The sequence below is a fragment of the Pseudochaenichthys georgianus genome, chromosome 5 (genome assembly GCF_902827115.2).
Source record: "Pseudochaenichthys georgianus chromosome 5, fPseGeo1.2, whole genome shotgun sequence".
Classification (NCBI taxonomy): Eukaryota; Metazoa; Chordata; class Actinopteri; order Perciformes; family Channichthyidae; genus Pseudochaenichthys; species Pseudochaenichthys georgianus.
Genome location: NC_047507.1, coordinates 32,519,634 through 32,543,098, shown reverse-complemented (window position 1 = coordinate 32,543,098; position 23,465 = coordinate 32,519,634). Strand labels below are relative to the sequence as shown.

At 40.4% G+C, this 23,465-nt stretch overlaps 1 protein-coding gene across 5 annotated transcripts in view; it reads left to right on the top strand.

Moving 5' to 3' along the window:
* The window catches only part of LOC117446604 (rho guanine nucleotide exchange factor 10-like protein), a 207,477-nt gene that overhangs the window by 77,602 nt on the left and 106,410 nt on the right, over nt 1-23,465 (top strand). The window lies entirely within an intron of this gene.

Here is a 23,465-nt window from a genome sequence, read left to right as displayed (position 1 = left end):
ATGTATTATCTAGGAATTTGACATTATCAAAAATATTTTTGACAATAATTTATTGAATTTACGTAACATATTACATATATTAGACACAACGGCATGTTGACTGCAGTCGGGTCAAGGTGGGATACCTACAGTATAGCAGTTTTCAAAAATGTGGCACATATACTGTATACAAGGTTTTGACCTAGTCTAGCCCATGCCTTCTCCCCACTCTCCTTAGTTTATAACAATGTACTTTTCAAGAAGCCAGTGTTCCCATAAGTTCTGTTAAATCTGTGTGTTTTGTTGTCTAATGGTGAGTGAACAGCAGTGCAGTTCTAAAACCCACCCCGACCTCTGCTCCGCTGTTTTCCCACAGGCACAGCTTGTTGTTTTTTTCTCCTTTTCTCGCATTCACACATGTAGACACATTCACACCTGGAAGCGACCCAGAATAACCACAGTCCTCTACTTTGAGCCAGTTATCAGGTGTAGCAGGGCTGGAGCTGAACGGCTCCTGTGGTACCATTTATTTTGTGTGGTATTTTATACTCACATACTGTTTGACCTAGATATATTTCAATATAGAATTTTTTTTTATGGTTTTTTTTATCGTGAAACACCATTATACCATATACTATTACACCATTTTTTTCTTGACCTCTTTAACAAAAGTGATACTGATTAATTAATTCTGATGTAATCCAGTTATTTGATGCCACGCAAGGCTGTCAGAATGCGTTAAAGTTAAAGAAGTAAATGCCCAGATCTGTGACTAAGTAGATATTTGAGCTTGACATTAGGCCCTATTGGCTATCAATTCCGCTCTACTCAGTGCAATGACATTGAACAGGATTAATGTGAGTTGCTGCATTAACTTTTCATTTCTACAGTAACACCCTCTGGTAATCAACTTCAGAATAAATCACGCACTTAAAATACATTTAAACTCAACAACCTTGTTAAGTGCATATTTATGCAAGGTTTGTTATAATTCTATGGTTTAGCAGAGTTTTTAAACAAGGTGACAACCAGGCATTACACTCTGAACATGTTTGAAATGTTAACCCAGATTTTTAAAACGTGCTCATTATCCTGCATCATTCACAGCAATAATGATTGAAAGTCCTGTTAGCGACTCATCGAATGGCAGAAAATAGATGGATGTCAAAGTGTGGGGGTGGGTAGAAACAGGAAAACCACTTAGGGAATGACAGTCTAAATATGCATTTCGAGTGAGTGTCACTTTTTACCTCACATTTTTCACAAACAACTCAAAAACAGCCAGTAACTGATCCCACGTATAACCAGGAATAGCATGTTTTTGTTATTTTCAGGATTATCTATCTTTAGTAGTGCTGCGTACCTGGACTCACATTCAGGTTCAGGTCCGGACTCAAGTCCAGAGGTTCAGGTTCAGGTCCGGACTTATAAGTCCGGACCTGAACCCATGGCTTGTGTCAAGTTGTGCGAGTAACTAAAGTGAACTTATTGTGAGCTAATTATCAATTGAAATTAACTCATAAACAACTGAAATTCAAACTCGTCAGGTTTATTGTGCTCCCTTCCAACTTGTGTCTACATTTCTCTAAAAAGTACAAATGTAAAAAAAACACTTTTTTCCACTTAGTCTACAAATGACTTATGACAGCAACTACAGTGAACTACTACAAAGTTCAATATAATAATAATGTTTACATTATACAGTACATACTACATACATAGTGATGTACATACATACTGTTAGAAATTAAAATCAATGTTGATATGGCGTAATTTTGAATTAAATACACTATTTAATTTAAATCAGTTTTATTCTGAAAATCCGGAAGTTCACACTATTTACTTAATACTTTTATTCTGAAAATGCTTCACTTCCGGTTAGCATTAGCATGTGGGGAAATGCTACGTCTTCAAACCGTGAATCGAAGGTGAAATGACATGTGATGTTGTACACTGAGCACACTGGGATTAGCACTCATTTATTGACACTGAATCACGTTTATCAGGGAATGTTTAAATAACCACAGACACCAGAATATACGTAAGTGCTAGTTTTTTTGCGAGTCCAAGTACCGGTTCCTGACGTTCCGGTTTTAACCGGACTTGAACCGAAACTTTTTACAAGTCCAGTACCGGTTCGGCGTACCGGTACGCAGCACTAATCTTTAGTATTTGATCCACACTACATTTTTGCAGGCATTCTTATCACCTCTTTAAGTAACATCCCCAACTTTAAGTATTACTGCCGCATCAAGCTGGCGAGGAGGCGGAGCAAATTTACATGTAGATTCCTACAACAACAACATTAACATTTTGCCGTGAATTAGTTGTAATACTCGTATCAAAATGATTCCGAAATGACGACATACTGAAACTGCTTGTAAAAATACAATCACTTTCGCTTTTGCAAGTGTGTCCGCAAGAGAGCCGGCAAAACTCTTTTAAAATGCGTGTTTTGCGAAAGGAGATCGTAACAATCAGGCTAAGCTATCGTTGTAGCTATCAACACTCAAATGTCTCGCTCGAGTTGAAAAAACGTTGGGAAAAAAAGAATGAATTGACGCAAAATTCGTATTCCTATTGGCAGCAATCGCGCCATTAAAATATATCTCTTATATTAATAAGTCCAATCTGATTGTCAAGTTGCTCCAGTATGAAATAAACAAGCTCCCCTTAGGGACACTGAACCGTCTCCTTTAAATCATCTCACTATTTGCCGAGCACGCTGTGTCTGACTGTTTCTCTCTCAGGAGGGTTGAGGTGAACTGAAGGATGGGTGCATGACAGGCTGCCACTCAGCACTCACTCCTACATCTGTCCCGTCCTTGTGCATTAGTGTCACATGTGTGCCTCGGCGCTGACCTGCTCCCATAAATCAGCCGGGCCTCGCTCCTCGCTTCGCTCCCTCTGCCCTCTCCCTCCCATTTTTTTTTTGACTCTCGTACCTCTCAGCCCTCCTCGTCTCTCCTCCGACTTCATTCCCGGGTCTAGTTCTCTATTCTGGCGGTGCACCACACCTGCACTGTGGCTGTCAGTCAGCGAGCAGGAGGGAGGAATCGGAGACTGCGTTTAGCATGTTTTTTAGGCTGTGTGGGCATGGAGTGTTGGCCATGGAATCCAACCAAGTGAATAGTTGTATTTTCGTCACACTTCATCTCCCGTTCTGTCTTCAGCAAATTGCCTCTGCTATATTCAAACAGCGAAAGGGCGTGAATTACACCTTTTACAAAAGCTCCACTTTTTCAATATGTCAAGGACATTTGACATCTCACTTACTTTATTCTCTTCCTGACTGCAATCTCTCCGTCTGCCTTTCTCTCTGAGTGCGAGCGACTCGACCACTTTTCTTCCTTCCTCTGTGAAATTAAAGTGCATTTGCAGTGGGCAGTGTCAGGTGACATAATCAGAATTCAGGCTCCTCACTGTTCTCCTCTCTGTTACCTTTTAATGACGTCTGAATGTGAAATGTTCTTTGTTATATGTCCCTGAGACCCCCTCTTTTCTTTTCACCCGCTCTTCAGCATTTTCCCTTTCTTTTTTCTCCATCACCTCTGAATCACAGTGGAATAATTGTACAGGTGACTGAGACAGGGCCATTATTTTTGAAAAGCAGCTTAGTGCTTCAAAAAAGACATCTCATTCTCGGTCCGACAGCTTACCTGTAGTTCCAATAAAGCCTGACCAATCCCGACTACAGTGTGCCTCTGAATGGACAGACAGACAGACTGCTGAGTCATTGCTAACTCAGAGCCGAGCCTGCCACTCACACTTTTACCTGCTCAGCATTAGGAACTTATGTTATTTTAGTTGGCAGGACAGGGGTACAATATTTCAACACAAGCAAGGCTATTAGACTAACATGCTGACGAAAACGTTACTAAAGTATTGCTAGAGGAAGCTCAATGTCGAGTTGGGAATGTACAGCTGGGAGTTGAGGTTGTATACTTCTCTATTTAGCAAGTAACACAAAGTGTGCATGGTACTTTATAAAGTTCATCCAGTCGTTGGTTTTAGGGCATGGCTCTCAGTTCAGGCCACACGTTTCTCTGTGGGAGACTTTGCATTGCGGGGTTCACTTCGTTATTAACTTTGGTATTGACTTTGGTGCTTTTCTTATTCGCTGGTGAAACTCCCTTAAATCACTCTCGTAAAATACCCAAGGTTATCTCTTGGTCATTCCTAAATTTGTAATCCCTTGTGCTATTCAGATGGAGTGACCATGACTTAAACAAAAAGATATGATGAGAGCTGATTTGTCCATGTGGGAATGAATTGAGGTCTCTTGTCTCATGAAATTATACCCATTGTGCTTCATAGCATGTTTTTACATTGTGTGATATACCGCAGTATGTCTTTCTTGGATAGCTTTCCCTCGTTCTACCCTGGCTTAAATAATAACACAGCAGCTTGGATGGTCTAATGGAATCAGACTTACCTGGTCAAAGTGTGCACAGTTGCAGTTTGAGAATGATAAACAAAAATGTGCATCTTGAAAATGAAGTGAAGGACAGAACCTATGACTCAACCTGGTGGGCAGTTATTATGTGTACAGCATCTAGGACGCACTATGGGGTCCAGTGTCTTGTTGAATAGCACCTCAAATTGATCACCTTCCGGTTCTCATCCCAAGTTCCTACATACTGCCACATTGGTCTATACTGCTGAGAATATTCATTTGTTTTGCACTTCTTTGATGGACAAATACTTGTTTAGCTCACAGCATGCTTCATTCCAGGGTCCCAGCACTTCCTTGGATCGAAAAATAACAAAATATCCATCTCAGATATCTGAGCGCTTGATTCTGGGACACATAACGAGTCAGGCTATAAAAACACAGTTTGACTGACTTTTATTTGTTTACCTCAAGTTGTCTTCTGCTTTGTAGCCCAGTAATAGCCACATACAATGTGTACTGTAGCTCTTTCTCCTCACGAAGAGAGACCTGATAAAAGGAGACACAAAGCCAATGGCTTGTGGCAGGCTAAGTAAGAGTGTTAACTTTTGGAAACTTCAAAGGAGTCACAGTCCTTTGGTGAACAGTAAAGAAACTAAAGTCCCCTGTCTCTACCTGTATGTCTTGATAACACACGTTTGATGTGAGAATCTGTTTGATAGAAACATAATATATAATATATATATATATATATATCTGTTTGATAGAAACATAATATATATATATATATATATATATATATCTGTTTGATAGAAACATAATATATATATATATATATATATATATATATATATATATTAGTGCTGTCAAAATTATCGCGTTAACGGCGGTAATTAATTTTTTGAATTAATTGCGTTAAAAATATTTAACGCATTTAACGCATGTGCAAAATGGCCCGCCCCATACGTGCCACCAGTGGCAGCGCCAGGGTATGGCTGGGGTAGGCTACACCCATACCAAGAAATGGCTTAGCCCCACCATGAAAAATGATGTTAAAGTAAGCAAAATAAAGTCTGCCAACTCGCGCGGAGTAAATTGCACAGACAGCAGTTAGTAAGATTGATTTCAGTAGCCACGGTTTTGAAAACTTTTGTCACGTAGTGATCGTCTTCTCAATAGAACATCTTTGATAACGGCGTGGTGTTGTTGCAGGAAGTCCCGACGGAGAATACTCTTGCTGTAGTACAGGGCAGAGCCATATAATAGTAATAATATGGCTCTGGTACAGGGGTGCACATAACTGGTAAGCAGGTTATGTGCGTAATCTGAAATGCGTACCGTCACTTGTGTCACAAAGCGCATTTGCGTACCGACGTACTTGTGAAGCTTTTCCAGAAGGCGGTTAGATCACCGGACGACAGAGTCAGTCTCCGTGTGCATAGGCAGGGCTGCTGTTAACGTCGGTCTGTACAACGGAACTGTGCCAAAACTACGCCAACCGGCTGCGGAGGGAGAATCCCCCCATCACTGGAGAACTGCGCTAAAACAGCTGATCACAACGTTCACACTCTGTGGTCACGAAGTACTCCACTAGCCGCCGCCCCCTCCCCCCCTCTGTCGACTTTCCTGAAGTACTCCCCCGTTGATAGAAATCAACACGTAATGAATTAAGACCCCACGGTTTGATGATTGATAGGTGTGTGGGTTGTCTTTCATTTTGACATGCAGAAAAATGTTATAATAAACATACATAGGCCTACTGTATGTTAAATGGATATATCCGCCTGCTTTCATTTATCTTTCCATTCCCACAACAATATACATAAATAAATGGCATATTTTGGACATAGTTCGAATGGTGATTAATCATGATTATGTAGCGCCAGGAAAAGGGAGTCGGAGGCGGTGTATTCAGAATGGAGTTCCAATCTTTATTATCCATTTAGTTATAGAGAGGTCAACACAACGTCTGCTCTGCTTAACGAGCTAGCAGGAATGAGGGCTAACTCTACAGGTGTTCCCACTAAAAGGTCCGTGTGGCAACACAATAAGAGAGGTGAATTATGTCCAATGACGTGTCACCACAATTAATACATTTTTAAGCTGTGATTAATCTGATTAAACATTTTAATCGTTTGACAGCCCTAATATATATATATGTATATAATAATCAGTTCCAAATATATCACTTTAAATTGAAGCCATTTTAAATAAATCTTTCATTATTTTACACAGAAAAGGGGCTTTGGTGTATTCATTTCATTTCATTTCAAACCTTTATTTATACAGATAAATCCCATTGAGATCATTGATCTCAATCGTATTGGCGCATAACATTGAACATATAAGAGAAAATAAAAATGAAAGCAAGCAAAACTAAATTCAAGGAACTTTAAATAGGATAGGCTTAGACAATCTGCGCAATTTAAGACATCTACAGTACATTTTTTCGAAAATTAAAGTTATTTTTATTTTATGTTCTGTAGGCTATGTGCCTTAGTAACTAATTTGTGCCTTTGCTAATTCTTCATTGTAACTGCTAAGAAATATGCTCTTACCCACACCTGTAAGCAAAATGTCGACATCGGCAACATATTTACCACTTCAAAATCACCTAAATTAGCATACATGGACAGAGGCAAAATGCAAATTCCTGTCTGCAGATGTTTGATCTGACATGTTAAAGGGCTTTAAGGGATATATGTTCGCATCATTTACACCGAAGAGGAAGACAGGATATTTGTCAACACTGTTAACTTTAAATTATGCATTCATAATGTAAATATATGCATATTTGAGTCAGTATAAAGCAGTGTTGTAGTCAAGTCACCAATTCACGAGTCCAAGTCACTCTCGAGTCACCACTCTCTGAGTCCGAGTCCAAGTCCGAGTCACCCAAGGAGTGTCCGAGTCGAGTCCGAGTTATCATTACCTGTGTTCGAGTCCGAGTCCGAGTCCAAGTCCGAGTCACCTAAGAAGAGTCCAAGTCAAGTCCGAGTCACAAGTCTTCATGTATTAATCTTCATGGATATATTTGTTGAAATGTAGCTGCTCCTCTACATTGCTTTTATCCTGTCATGTTATACTAATCTGTCGATTGAACTGCTGTGAAGCGAGTTTGGCTACAATTCTTGTAATAGGTGCTATACAAATATAAAGCTTATTACTAATATTATTATTATTATTATTATTATTATATATATGGTCGAATGTACTTATTGTAAGTCGCTTTGGATAAAAGCGTCAGCTAAATGCAATGTAATGTAATGTAATATATAAATAAACTATATTTAAAATGAGTTACCTTTTAGAGAAGTGATTATATTTGTATGCCAATATTTTCCCATGGTAAAGTTTTCGTTTTGCACTTTTATTTTGATAGTAATAAGATCGGGACTCTTATTTTGAAGGAACTTTTACTGGTTAAATCGGTTTACTGATAAAGATTTAGCCCCAGAAAGCACATGGCTAGTTGGCATCAATGTCTTCTGCATGTTAAGTAGCCATGTGCTTTCGTGTTATTGGCTGAATCTTTATTTATTGATTAGATTACATAACATTACATTGCATTTAGCTGACGCTTTTATCCAAAGCGACTTACAATAAGTGCGTTCGACCACCAAGATACAAACTTGAAAAAAACAGAATCATATAAGTACATCAGGTTTCATAGAGCAAAAACATTTCAAGTGCTACTCAACTGGCTTTAGATAAGCCAGTCCTTTATTAGTATATAAGTGCTTTGTTAATAGTTCTATCGCTCGAAGTGTAGCCGAAAGAGATGAGTTTTCAGTCTGCGCCGGAAGGTGTGTAAGCTTTCTCCTGTCCTGATGTCAATGGGGAGCTCATTCCACCATTTTGGAGCCAGGATAGCAAACTCACGTGTTTTTGCTGATGGGAACTTGGGTCCCCCTCGCAGTGTGGGTGCAGCGAGCTGTTTGATCACGTTACTCTGATGATAGTGTTCAAGACAGCCTATATGTTTGAACTCGATCCTAAGAGTAATGTGTTACGGAGCCTTCTCTTCAATATTGTTTCCACATAACGAGCATTTTGCGCTGCTCTTTTCCAATGTGGAAGCAGAATGTGTGAAAGCATACAGCACGATGCGGGGTGTGTCTCTAGACATCTCTAGACTGGAATAGCGGGGCCAAGTACGTGTAACCAAGTAACTCGCCTCGCAGGTGCACACGCCAGGATAGAGGACATCAGACTCCAGAGAAAATGTTACATTCACAGTCCGAGTCCAAGTCAGCGTACGCGATAATTCACGAGTCCGGCCCTGCTGAAAAAAACAGCTTAGACCAGTCAACCAGCCTGACCAGCCAGTCAATATTAGGCTGGATTAGTTTGCTGGTTAAGAGGGGTTTTGGACACTTTAGCTGGTCAGGATAGCTGGTTTGGTCACAGTGGTCTAGCTGGTCACCATTAGCTGGTCGGGATAGCTGGTTTAGCTGGTGGTCACAGTGGTCTAGCTGGCCAGGATAGCTGGTTTGGTCACAGTGGTCTAGCTGGTCACCATTAGCTGGTCGGGATAGCTGGTTTAGCTGGTGGTCACAGTGGTCTAGCTGGTCAGGATAGCTGGTTTGGTCACAGTGGTCTAGCTGGTCACCATTAGCTAGTCGGGATAGCTGGTTTAGCTGCAGGTCACAGTGGTCTATCTGGTCAGGATAGCTGGTTTGGTCACAGTGTTCTAGCTGGTCACCATTAGCTGGTCAGACTGGATCTTGAGTAGAACTTTAACTGGGATTACTTGATGGTTAAGCTGCATGGTCATATATGATGATGAAACACTCTCACCCAATTGCAGTAGCTCAATGAACATCTATCATTTCAGATCAAAGCACCTACCTTACCAGAAAGGTACCAGAATGTATATATATATATATATATATATATATATAATTTATAACACACAATGAACATTAACACACATTTGAAAATATTTTCAAAACACCCATTACTTCATATTTGTAAGCATTCAATTGTTTCCGTTTTTCACAAGGTCCTGTATTTTTTGTGAAATGTAGTAACCCTAGTGTTAATTTCGTTGACTAAAACTATGGCGAAATATGTTCGTCAACGACCTTTTTTTCCATGACGAAAACGAGACGATGACGTGACGGCACCGACGGCAGTAAACAATAACTGCAACAAAATCATCATGCAATATCGTTGACGAAAAGTGACGAGGCGAAAATGTAGTTTACTAAATAAAAACTATGACAAAATCTCTCTTTACTTTCGTTGACGAAAAATGAGGAGACGAAATATTATCAAAGATAACGTTACATCTCTGATAGTCAGTTTTTCTCCCAGCAGTTCCATTTACGGTGCTGCGGCAGGGCAGCAGCTGTGTGTCCGTGCTGCGCGCGGCGGTACATTTGAATTACACCGGGCAGCGGCAGAATATGAACTGTCAGGAAGACTCGGGTCTAACTCATGGTCTAACTAACCTTATTTAACAGAAAATAAAATGGCAACAACAGGGCTTGGGAGCAGTGGTCGCACTCGCGTTAACCGAATACCCCCCCGTCAGTGCGAGTGAGTGATAAATTGTGCACTCGACGGGTAATAATGGATTATGACGGAAATGTTACGATCCTGTCCGTCAAAATGACTGACAACGAAAAAGTCTAAAGCCACCACTGCTTGGGAGAAATAAACAATGTGATATTTGGGCCCTTTTTCGCTACAATGAGGTGGAGAAAAAAAGCGAATGCATTTTGTTATCCAACCTGATCTCACCAGAATGCGTGACTCCACCACGACTCCTTAACACCACAATGTGTGGTGGAGTCACGAACTTTGTTACATTTACGTGTCGGCACCACGCAAACAACACCAATGTAAAGTGAATGAGGCTCCCTTGTCGTGGTGCACACACGCATTTCTACAACGTCCCGCAGTGAGCTTTTATTCTATACAACGTTTTTTAAATCTACTTTATAGCTTGTAGTAACTCACGGGAGGCTTCTTTTATTTTATAAATAATTATTTATAAAAACTCAAACCAGTGAGTATCTAACTCCAAAAATATCCAAAAACACATCGTTTTTCTAGAACAGATTACAAATTGCCTGAAAATGGTACAAACAAGTAGCAACATGTGAGATGAAGGTATTGCGCTGGGCTATATCATGCAATTGAAAGTGAAACTTAAGCTCGCTCCATTGCGGAAAACTTTTATTTATTTATTTATTTCAAATGTGAAATGTTACCAATATACTCACGGACCACTAGGGGGCGTTCACGGACCACCAGTGACCACACTTTGAGAAGCACTGGCCTAGACCTACTGTATGCAGAAGTATTATTTTAAGAAACACATTAAGTTGATGAAACACTCAACTCAAATGTAATTAAAGTCAGATCCACTCGTGTCTTAGATGGGGCAGAGTTATCATAACACATTTGTACGCTTTCAAACACTCGGTATTATTTTTTTAACCAGTTGTTCCATATTCACCTTGCAGGTGCAACTCTGTGGCTTGTATCCTGGATTATATGTTTAAGTCATGGATGTTTAAAGTTCATATTTGTCTAATATTAGTTTACTTTTGATTAATGAAGTATGACGCTGCGCTGTCAGTACACTTGTCCCTGTTTGTGATTGGTCAAATGTAGCTAACCCCGCCCCTTTCACGTGAACGCGCTCTCAGCTGGACAGAGAAACCCTGGCTTGATTTACCGAGTTGATAACAGCATCATAGGACCGCTTAGCGAGATCTCGTTTGTTAGAGTTATCTTCACTAACCCTAACATATCCAGGGTATGTTAAACTGGCTTAGTAGTACAGGGCACAGGTGGCTGCATAGCAGCGCTAATGTCAAAGACACAAACATTATACATTATATTTTTATTTTACCAGGATGCAGTGACAAAAATATAAAAAGGCTTAGCCTTCCCTAGCCGACAGTACCCGCTGCCCCTGATTGGCCCTGTACGACATGCAGTGAACAGATCAAATCCCCTGACACACTTTGGTGATGTCCTCATCTGATAATGTTTTTTAGCAGCAAAGTAACATTACTCAAAGTATATGTATATTTTGCATCAACTCAACAACAAAAATGTACAATGAAGCACAAAAACCCTCTTTGTATTAAGCTAGCTGCCACAGAACGCAGGCTACAGCTTAACATGCTAGCCTTTGGTAGAGAGCTACAGTTAGCTAACTTCATGTTCAACACAACCAGGGTCGGCCCTGACCAATTTGCTGACCTAGGCAAGATTTTAGCTGGCGCCCCCCCCCCCCCAAATGCAGACACTCATTATGACTCGTGCATGCACGGTTGTGGCATGACTACCAAAGCAGAGATATGGACACAATATGTGTGCAACTGTATTTAGTATCCTATCCATTTGAACATGATTTAAGTGGCGGGGGGATCTAACCTCCTCTAGGCGGGTCCGTGGGCATGCACCCCCGGGAAGATTTTTTTTTTTTAAATGTTGAAGTTAAAAGCATCAATCTGGTGCACTTTGAGAGCAAAATTAAGAGATCTATAGATGCATCTCTCAACACCCATATGAAACAGAACTGTATGCAGATTTTCTTATAGTATTTTATACCTGTTTTTCATCTATTCTCTTATTTTTTATAACTATAATGATCATATAAAGGTGTGCCTTTACCTCACTGAGCCGAGGTTATCAGAGCCTCTCAGTCTTTCAGGAGAGAGCTCTCTAAAGCTCTCCCCCGCGGCCGCATACACAGTAAATTCCAATGTTAATAAAAGCACACAGAAGCTGTATACGTTTTTTGGGAGTTTGATTGATTTTAAATTTACAAAAATACAAAATTAAAACCTATACTTGTACACTAAAACCATTATTTCAAAAAAGAACAATTTCACATAAACCTCTGGTTTTTACTGGGGCTGGGGCAGTTCAACTTGATTTTTGGGGGGGGGGGGTGTGTGCCATATGTTATGGGCGCTGTATGCAATATAGGCGTAGTTCTGTTAGTATAAGATAATAAGATGTACTTTGTTGATCCAAAATCGGGAAATTGTGTTTTATGAAATTTGAAAAATATATATATTTTTTTTTCTCCACAATTTTCGGCGCCCCCTATGGGTTGATGCGCCCTTAGCATTCGCCTATACTGCCTATGCCGAGGGCCGGCCCTGAACACAACACCTCTAATGGCATTACATTGACGATGTAACAAACGTAACTCTCTCAACTTGTAAGATAACGTTAAGTTAACTTACAACTTATAACTGCATCACGTTTTTCAGGGGAAACACAAACTGCAGAAAACGTTAGCTGCTAACTGTTGTTAGCTATGACAGCTAGCCTCTTAGCAAACGTAAGGTTAACTTAACGTAAGGTTAACATTAACGTAACGTTGTAAGAAAGTGAAATTGTGTAGTGTTGCTTCCCTCCAGAAGGACTTTTAGCGCGTTCTCCAGTAGACAGAGTTGTCAGAGCTGTGAGAGCAGTGCCTCTCAGAAGAGCAGCCGCTGGGTGGAGTCTGTTAGTGCCAGTCAAAACATACCGCTTTGTTTCAACCACTGCCGTCTCCCCGTTCCCCCGTGTCCTGCCCTCTCTGTCTGTCTGTGTCGGTTTCAGTTTCGCCAGCAAGACCAGCTTGTCCAGCCTGGTAAACCAACTAAACCAGCCTAACACCAGCCTAAAACCAGCTAAAACCAGCAACCATCTTAAGCTGGTCTATGCTGGTTTTTTCAGCAGTGGAGTCCGAGTCCAAGTCATCGTGCGCGAGAATTCACGAGTCCAAGTCCGAGTCGCGTCAATCAGTGTGCGAGTCCGAGTCGAATCACGAGTCCCGAAAATCGGCACTCGAGTCCGAGTCCAGGACTCGAGTCCGAGTCCAGGACTCGAGTACTCCATCTCTGGTATAAAGCATAAGACAAGACATCTTGGTAGATTATTCTCTTTTAAATTACTCAACTGTTGAACGCCATTATTAATTCATGAACAGTAAACACCAAGTGTGTTTTTAGTTTTACCAGAATATTGTGTATTTAGAGGTAAATATAATGTTATACCAAATACAATGAGCGCATTCACATTACATTACATTGCATTTAGCTGATGCTTTTATCCAAAGCGACGTACAATAAGTGCGTTCGACCAACAAAATACAAACTTGAAGAAAACAGAACCATAAGTACATCAGGTTTCATAGAGCAAAAACATTTCAAGTGCTACTCAACTGGCTTTAGATAAGCCAGTCCTTTATTAGTATATAAGTGCTTTGTTAATAGTTCTATCGCTCGCATTTACATGAGATTAACTGTTTTTCAGACCTGGTTATGATCATATTGTGTATTCTGGTCAATTATATCACATGTTAAACACAACATATGCCTGTGCCAGCCACACCAGGGGCCGTAGGACCCAGAGCTTCCAAAATAGTTCAAGTAAACTAATACATCCACCAAAACTGCACTACCAGATTGTCCATCCTCAAAAAGAGCAACAAAAAAGAAATAAAGGCAGATAAAGAATAAAATCTCACGACTGAGCGTTGCGGTGTCTCGCAGCAAAACAAGAGAGCGTGATCTTTCTTCTTCAACCTTTCTTAAGTATCAGCGATGCTGGCAGATCTGGAACACCTGAGCAAAGGCGAAGTCCAAAGCAGATCAGGAGCACCTGGTCTAAAGGTACAAAGCGTTCAAAAATACTAAACACTACACTTCACATTTACTAACTCTTGAGAACTTTACAACTAATTTATTCTCTGTTGCGATCGCCCAAAGAGCTTAGGATAACATTGTCATGGTAACCTTTTTGGTTACACAGTCTACGTACTAAGCTATTACTGAAAGTAGCTAATTGATAACGCTGCGCAACGCTGCGCATATTTTCAATTAGGTAAGACAAAACTCAATTTCTTTGTCGCTCCATTGTTTTTTTCCTGTTGAACTAAACCCTCATTTTATGGTAAACATGCAACAGTTCCCCCGATTCCTCTAAATGGCATATTCCGGTTTCTTCAATAAACAGGCAAAGGGCTTATTCCAGTTTCTGAAAACAGGATGTGTTTTTAACATAAACAGGAAACTGGGAAAACACAATTATACACAAGTTATTCATGTCTATGTAAACACAATCTATGTTCTGAACATCAAATGCTTCCCCCTGCAGGCTTGAAAGGCACCTTCTGAAAAACATGTAACTTTCTCTTTTGCAAAGAATGAATTCATTGCTTTCACAATGATTTCCAAAACCGATTCCTAGTTTCAAGGCAAAACAACATCTCATACCTCCTCTGTGGCGTATAATACACTTGTACTCTGTCAATTTGTACGTTTGGTATTCATGCCCTTTTCTCTTTTATTTAACCAGGTAACGGGCTTATTCAGAATGAAATTGCCTTTTCTAGAAAGGCAAGGAAAACTGTTGAACATAACGCAAATAATAATAATAAAAAGATAATAACAAGAGTGTCCACAGATTGACATGAGTTTTTTTGTATGTATCTAAAAGGCCAAAGTCACGTTTGTTTAATACAGAGATTCCATTTGTAGTTAGCATAATCATAAATAAACAGCCTAAAGGGGGTGTTTCATTACATTTGAAATAATTCATTATATTCTGACCTGTAATCTTGCATGATAACTGTATAGAGAGATACAGTCTCTCTCAGACGCAGTAGCAGAGCAGATCTTCTGTAAGATATGGACTCCTACTGTGTTTGAGCTTGAATTTGCACCAAAAAGCCATTACCTATCACAGCCTGTACCGGTCATGCCTATTCCCAACGGGTGCAGCGATTTACTGTGACTTGGAGGTGTATTGCCGCGGGAAGTCATTTTACTTAAGGGGTGCGGTAAATTGTCAACGGGGGCGGGGGGGGGGGGTGCTGCTGAGGGGTAGCCTTACTGCGGGGACACGGTGGACCTCTGTCGCCTGTCAGCGCACCTTCAATGATGCCGTTTACAAAACACATTAAGGGCGGTGCCGGCCGTGAGCGAACCGACCGGCCGTTCTGTGATTCTCCATATTCTAGGGGGAGCACCCCTACTTCCCGCGGCTATGTGGAGGTGTGGTCGTCCCAACCTACCCTGGATGTTGCAGGCGGAAATCAACAAGCCTTAGATTATTAGACCGAACCTCTGTGAAGCTTACCAACAGGCAAGCAGCTGTTCACACAGGGGAAAAAAAGTGTTTTGCCATGAAATGAAAACTGTATTTTCCTTGTTGGTGCCCTGTTTTTCTGACTCTTTCTGGTTTGTATAGCACTTCCCATTTTGTTGTGATATTAAACCCTGTAGTATAGTCAACCTGATGTTCAGAAGAAAGTAGGACGAGATGTTTTAAAATGAAGGACCGAAGATAAAAACATTTATTTGCTAAATAGTTTCAATTGAATGCATAGGCGTCGGTTTGTTTCTTTCTGAGGTCATTTCTGCTTGTTGTTACATGGATAGAGAAAACAATGCATGTTGCAATCATGTCTTTTGAATCTGGAGCTCCACCTGTATAATGTCTCTCTGCTATTTCCTTTTTTGGCAATGGAGGCTTACATATCTGCACAATCCTCTTTTTAAACAGCCTGCACATTTGTAATTGCTTACTCTGTTTTATTGATATTTCCATTGTGCAATATTAACAATTTTTCCACATCAATAACGTGTAAGCAGGTGATTTGGCATAATTAAATTATTGGACGAAGCAACTTGGATAGAAAATTGTTATGATTTTTGTACTGTAATAATTCAAGGATATACTTCATTATCTAATATATCATTGCTGTTGTTGGACTCTTGATGAACATTAAATAAAAGATCAACATACAAGCAGCATAACTGCAAATATTCTGTATTTCATACAACCTTTTGCCCCAATTACCAACAATTAAACTCAACCAGATGTTGATGCGTTTGGATAGCATAGTAACAACTGGCCTTGAGCCACTACTGTAGCCTAAAGCGAAGATTAGCACAAGGCTCCTTTGGTGCAAACACTCCACTCATCTGATTTGTTCATATTAAAACCTCTGCAACAACTGTTGACTCACATAAAACAACTTCTGTTAACTTTGACATCCTACGTTTTACTCTTGTGCACTACTCACGAATAACTGCAAATAGATGCTGATGCATTTGTTTTTCCTTTGGCGTGATCTGAATTGGCAGTAAAGGGCTGCTTGAACGCTGCTGTGAGAAGGACTCGTTTCTCGTAGTTTTTTTGTCAAACTCAACTTCAGTTGAACACTGGTGAAAACCAATTTGATAAAAATCGTTGTCCATTGAGTTAACTGGGTTAAGTCAACTAGCATGATGGTGCACTACACATTGAGTTCCAACATTAGTTGACATTTAAGGCATCTGCCGGTATTGACAAGCAATTTATTCAATGTCTTTCTTCAGAAAATGGGACCTTGCTATACAGTATGTGTCTAAAATGTACTTTTTTTCAAATGGTTTGCAGGGGGTGACTCAACTCTTAGCAAAAAGTATAGAAGTCTAACTTCTAACTTGATTTTGTTCACTCAGAAAACATTTCATTAAAGGAATGGTCCACTCATTAGATAATTAATCAAAACTTCAGTATAGAGAACCGCAGTGACGCATCCTAAAACCCGGATGTAAATTTCTTCCGGTTCCTTCGTCAAAAACGCAATGCAATTTCTCCATAGGATTTTGGAAAATAGCTCGAAATAAGGTCTGTGGTTGACACACATTTAAGAGAGGGATCACGTTTTGTTCAGCCGGATAATATCCACATGTCTCCCCTACTTTTATCATTTTTGAATCATAAATCTAGTTGCCAAAAGCAAAATGCTAACGTTATGCTATAAACAAACTACAAGCCAGTACAGCAGCAGGGTCGCACGACTTCAACGTCACGCCAACTTAAGATCGTTTAAATATATTAACATTTTAAACTGTATACCACGTTTATCTAGGCCCTTTTTGTTTTGTTTTATGTATACCACGTTTATCTAGGCCCGTTTTGTTTTATGTATAGGCTACATGTCACACTGTGGGAAACGATATTTCTGGATGTATAACACATGTAGAATTTGTTTACAATAAAGCTGACTTTGACTTCCACGTGCTTGCATATTTTAACAAAGCTTTTCATTTTAGCCACACTGAATTTAACTAGAAGTCATGGCTGTGTCAATTACCAGTCTGATATGGTTTTACAAAGATGACAAGAAGAGTGTAGATAGAGGAGAGAACCACTACAAGTCAGGACACGTAAAACAGTGCAGCCTAGATGAAGGTGTGCATACCGGTGTTGTCAGGGCTAGCATGAGGGACAAGGTTTATAGTGTCTGTGATTAGTGATAGCAAGAGTACCGTTAACCTAGAGTTAATTTATTCACATTAATTCCTATCAACAAATCCATTTTATGTGTCACATGACATCTTTATTAGGCAAGGCAAGTTTATTTATATAGCACTTTTCAACACATGGCAATTCAAAGTGCTTTACAAAAAATGAAAGACATTAAGAAATGGCATTTAAAACCAATCATTAAAAAGAAAAGCTAATAAAATAAACATTAAAAGAAAAAAATACATGGATAAAAGTTACAGTGCAGTTTAAGATATGAATAGTTCAATTAAAAGCAGCGACAAAAAGAAAAGTCTTCAGCCTGGATTTAAAAGTAGTCAGAGTTGCAGCGGACCTGCAGGTTTCTGGGAGTTTGTTCCAGATATCTGGAGCATAATAACTGAACGCTGCTTCTCCATGTTTAGTTCTGACTCTGGGGACAGAAAGCTGACCCGTCCCAGAAGACCTGAGAGATCTGGATGGTTCATAGTTTAGCAGGAGGTCAGAAATGTATTTTGGGCCTAAACCATTCAGTGCTTTATAAACCAGCAGCAGTATTTTGAAATCTATTCTTTGACACACAGGAAGCCAGTGTCAAGACTTCAGAACAGGAGTGATGTGATCCACTTTCTTAGTGTCAGTGAGGACTCGAGCAGCGGCGTTCTGAATCAGCTGCAGCTTCCTAATAGATTTTTTAGTGAGACCTGTGAAGACACCATTGCAGTAGTCCAGTCTACTGAAGATAAAAGCATGGACAAGTTTTTCCAAATCCTGCTGTGACATTAGTCTTTTAATCCTAGATATGTTCTTTAGGTGATAGTAGGCTGATTTAGTAACTGTTTTAATGTGACTGTTGAAACTCAGGTCAGAGTCCATGACTACACCTAGATTTCTGGCTTTATCTGTTGTTTTGAACATTGCACACTGAAGCTCAGCGCTAACTTTTATACGTTCTGCCTTGGCTCCAAAAACCATTACCTCAGTTTTATCTTTGTTTAATTGGAGAAAGTTCTGACACATCCAGTCATTGATTTGTTCAATGCACTTACTCAGTGCTTGAATTGGAGCATCGTCTCCTGGTGAAATGGTTACGTAAATGTGTGTGTCATCTGCATAGCTATGGTAACTTATTTTGTTGTTCTTCATTATCTGAGCCAGTGGTAGCATGTCGACGTTAAAGAGAAGAGGCCCCAAGATTACAAATATTACACACCAGAAAACACAGAAATATCCATGAAATAAACATACAGTAGGCTATAAACAACTAAAAGGGATAATTGGGAAGGCATTACAAATGTAAATATATTTTAAATAATAAAACAATCCCACCACCACAGGTATCTACAGGAGAAGAGGGAATTCTCTCCACAAAATGTGAATGCCCATGTGGAGAATGGCTGCATTAGCCATCTTTGCCATCCACAACTTCAGCTGCACTGACACCCCCTGTCAGTGGAAGAAGCCAAAGGCAGCTAAACGTACGCATTCAGTGGAGAAGCTGTTTCCTCCAACCAATAACTCATTCAACCCGCTGACAAGAGAGCCCACTTCCGAAGATCGTGACTGGCTGAGGGACAGACTCGGGGGCAGGTTCTCAGGAATGTCTTGGCTTCTCTCCCCCGAGTCAGAAGAGGAACACTACAGCTTGGAAACACTTACTGTTCCTGAAATTCTCAAATCTGTTGGGCATCAGGGACCTGAGGCAATTGTGGCAAGCATGGCATTGTCTGAGGAGCAACAGAGGGCAATTCAGGTGGCTACACTGGTCAGCGAGCCAACCCAAACTGGCATTTGTTCAGGAAAGGAAGGTTGACTGCCAGCAACTTTGAGCTGTCCTGAGGTCAAAACGTGTGACTGCTTCCCTTATTGCCAGGGTGCTAGGGCAACAACAGGCCCTGGATGGCGTCCATCTTCACACCTCGAGGTCATCGAGGCGCTTTTACAAGTACACATTAGTATTATACATGTACTGTGGACAATACCCACAGGAGCAAATCCGGGTGAAGTGTCTTGCCCAAGGACACAACGGCCTGACGCAGTGGCGGCAGGAGCGGGTTTCGAACTGGAGTTCCCCAGCACCCCCCTTGATCTGATGATCAGATGCACAGACCACTGCGCCACCCGTCCCTTAAATGACAATTAGTGAAGCATTGCAAATCAAGGGCTTCTGTGTCAGTAAGGAGGGAGAAACATTCAGCCTGCGTGAGGAGCATCCTTACTGGCACCAAGTGCAAGGTCAGCTTCACCTCACTGCAAGAAAGAAGAAGAAATTAAGAAATTGTGAATCGTTTTTAATTTACATTTACTCACCTTTGCAATGTTGTGGTTGTTAGAGTGTTAGGCTTCCTGTCAGCTCGTCTGTTGTGAAGATATAAAATATTAGTTTCATGGAAGTCGCACCGTCACATATAAGAGCATTAAGACATACAGTACATAGGCTAAAACAAAACATCTAAAGATATAACCTTGCACTTTGTCTCGTGAACATTTTCACTATTTTGACATTTTTATAGATGAAAATGTAACTAAAGAAATAAATGGTAGATGAATCCAATGAAAATAGTTGTCAGCTGCTACACTAATTATAATAGTTATATTTCTTAATTAATTAAGATAAGATATTACTGTATTGATCCCAATTTGGGAAATATTTGTGTTGCAGCAGCATAACAAGAAAAACAAAATATAAGTTATTATATACAAAAGTATGTGAGGGATGGTATATTAAATTGAATATAAATGTAAAATGTAAATGAAGAAGCTATGGAGCAGAGCGTTCTCTGCCAGCCAGAGGTGATTTGTTATTAGTTCAATATGTCAAACTGATTTCCCTGAATACAATCTTTAGTTACATGGTGAAACGTTATGCTGCTTGTACTAATTAGACTTATCATATAAGCCACACAGGTTTTAATAGGATGTATTCATTATCTTTACTTATGTTGCGGTCTTTTCAGAAGCGCCATCTCTAAAACAGCGATACAGTTATGACCCATCATTTACATTTCACCGTGACATGGACAAAAATGTAACGTCAGCTTACCTCATGGCACGAATCCAGACTCTCCTTTGGAAAACATTGGCCGGGAAACGATAGAACGAGCACCTTTCATGCAAAGACCTTTGGCTGCAACCCGGAGCAAAGCAACAAACCATTGCGTAGCTAACTAGTAGCGCTAGCTTTAGCTGACGTTAGCTAACGAAACGAACTGCCGAGTAAAATTGGAAAACACTGGTAATGAATTATTCTATAATTTGTAAAACTACGGTGTTAAAAACGACAATTTCAAAAATACAGATTCTAATGGTCAGATATAGATATACAGATACTAAAGATAGGCAGGTACTTGCTTTCAAGCAGAACACAGGGGAAAACAAACTTAGCGGGAGTGTTTACGTCAGGGTTTCCGCTAGGATTTTTTTTCGCCGGTCAAATGTCCGGGCAGAATTTATTTTACCGGACAAATTTGAAACTTACCGGTCATATTTCAATAATAATAATAAGAGTTGTGTAGCAGAGTTTCCGTTAGCAGGTAATTACCGGACTATGAGCAGATATGCTTCAGTTTAAAACTCAGTTCACGGGGCACATTTTTATATTGCTTCAGTTTATAATCGTAACAGATCAAAACATTCAGATTCATTTTTCAATAAATTATTCCACAAACAACAAACAACATAATTATTACATTCAAACAACTACAACTTGTAGTAGATAACGTACATTATTCAAAAGTTTACATTACTTTTGAATAATAACACGGGAGAAACGGATCCTCTCTTTTCCCCTCTCTCTCTCTCCTGACAGCCCGTCAGTTTCTCAAGCAGCTGCTGCAGCTCGCTAAACAGAGGGCGGGGCTTCAGGTGATTATACAGAGCTGCGTGTCTCCGTCAGACTCAGCAGCTGATCTGATCTCTCTCTCGCTGCGGTTACACTTCACTCGGGTTTATGTCCATATCGATCAGATCCAGCTCTCCTGATCGGCCTTTATAGAGAGCACCGATCAAACTATTAAGAGTGAATATCGGCCGATAATGACCGGCGGCCGATCGATCGGAGCCTCCCTAATTATCACCAGACATTTTGACCGGCAGGTTTGGAATTTACCGGTTTTTAATACATTTTACCAGCTAAAAACCGGTAATTACCGGCTAACGGAAACCCTGGTTTACGTGTGTAGGCGTAATGACGTACAACGGCCTCGACAATTTCTGTAGTCCTATTCAGCCACTCGGTAACAACCATCGTTTTGCAGACAAGTAAACTCTTCAAAAATCACCAGTGGGGTCACTGCTGATGTATCTACTGTCGTAGAACAAAACGTGATTTATCTCTTAAATTTGTGTCAACCACAGACCTTATTTCGAGCTATTTTCCAAAACCCTATGGAGAAAATGCATTGCTTTTTTGACGAAGGAACCGGAAGTGCTAAAAATGCTAATTTACTTCCGGGTTTTACGACGCGTCACTGCGGTTCTCTATTTAGTGAAACATTATGTTTAAACCTTACCCTGAATAAATCAGCGATATTCCCCGGTAAATAATGATTTTATAGCTCTTTTTTATCAAAACCTTTATATTCCGTCTGGCCGCCGCCATTTTTGCCATTTTCAGTAGTCACGTGATGGTCGTGACGTCATCCATGCGTTCACTTTGTCAACACACGGAAACATGGCGGAGTATTTGAGTTCGGACTCGTCAGCAGAGGAAGAAGTTTTGACCAATGTTAAGAGATTGGATGGGGGAATTCAGCCATACATATCAGTATGACAATACGACACCCTCTGTCCTTAGACCCTCACATCGTACAAGGAAAAACCTCCGACGAAAACCCACAGTTTAAAGGGAACATGGGAGAAACCTCAGGGAGAGCAACAGAGGAGGGATCCCTCTCCCAGGACGGACAGATGTGCAATAGATGCCGTGTGTAAATTGAAAAGATAATACATTTGCAACATAGGTAGTCCAAATGTTTGGAAATGCATGTGTGTGTATAATGGGAAGATGATATAAGATACTATGTATGCATGTAGTACCACCCTTGCTAGCGATTCCCTCTCTAGTTTAGCATACTCAGCTTCGTTGTCCCTGGCCATAGAATCACGATTTTATGGGGCCGGAAAAAACTGGGGGGAAATATACACTAGCCGGTACTACGCTATATGGAAAGGCCACCAAAAACTGTCCTGGCCTGGACGCTAAAGGACGTTAAAACGGGGCTAGCCGCTGCAATGGAAATGCGCTATAACATACCTTATTCTTACTCCGAGCACTACTTCTGCTCCTCCGTCGCTTCACACTTGCAGAGGGCGATTTCTCAACTGGCCGAACTGGTGTCCTGGTCGGTGATGACACCAGAAAGACCGATGGTACTGCATCTCCATTAAGTAATGGTTGTTCCATAAATCCCATGTTATGTTTGATCATACTCTCAGAGTAGTCGTCCGGAAATTTGAAATGTTCGCTGCATACATGAGCCTGTGAATCTTTCAGTTCGGGCCGGCCACATTTCGCTAGCCACTGCCTCCGAATGTACTTCTTACGCTTACCTTTTGGCAACAGATGGAACCGAGCATTCTGTGGATTGTTCCTATCAGAATTGTGGCAATATTTCGCGATACAGTGAGGCATATTTGAAGAGAGAAACTACAGTAAATAACATGGAGATCAACGTGTCTTCGAAAACCAAACGCATGGTTTACGTCACGTCCGGAAAATGGCGGCGCCCACAGTGTTGATGTTATTTCGGTATATAATCAGTTTAAAATCACTGATAGTGTCATCGGATTAAAAAAAAAAAAAAAAGACTGGCAGAGACTGGTCTGTTTT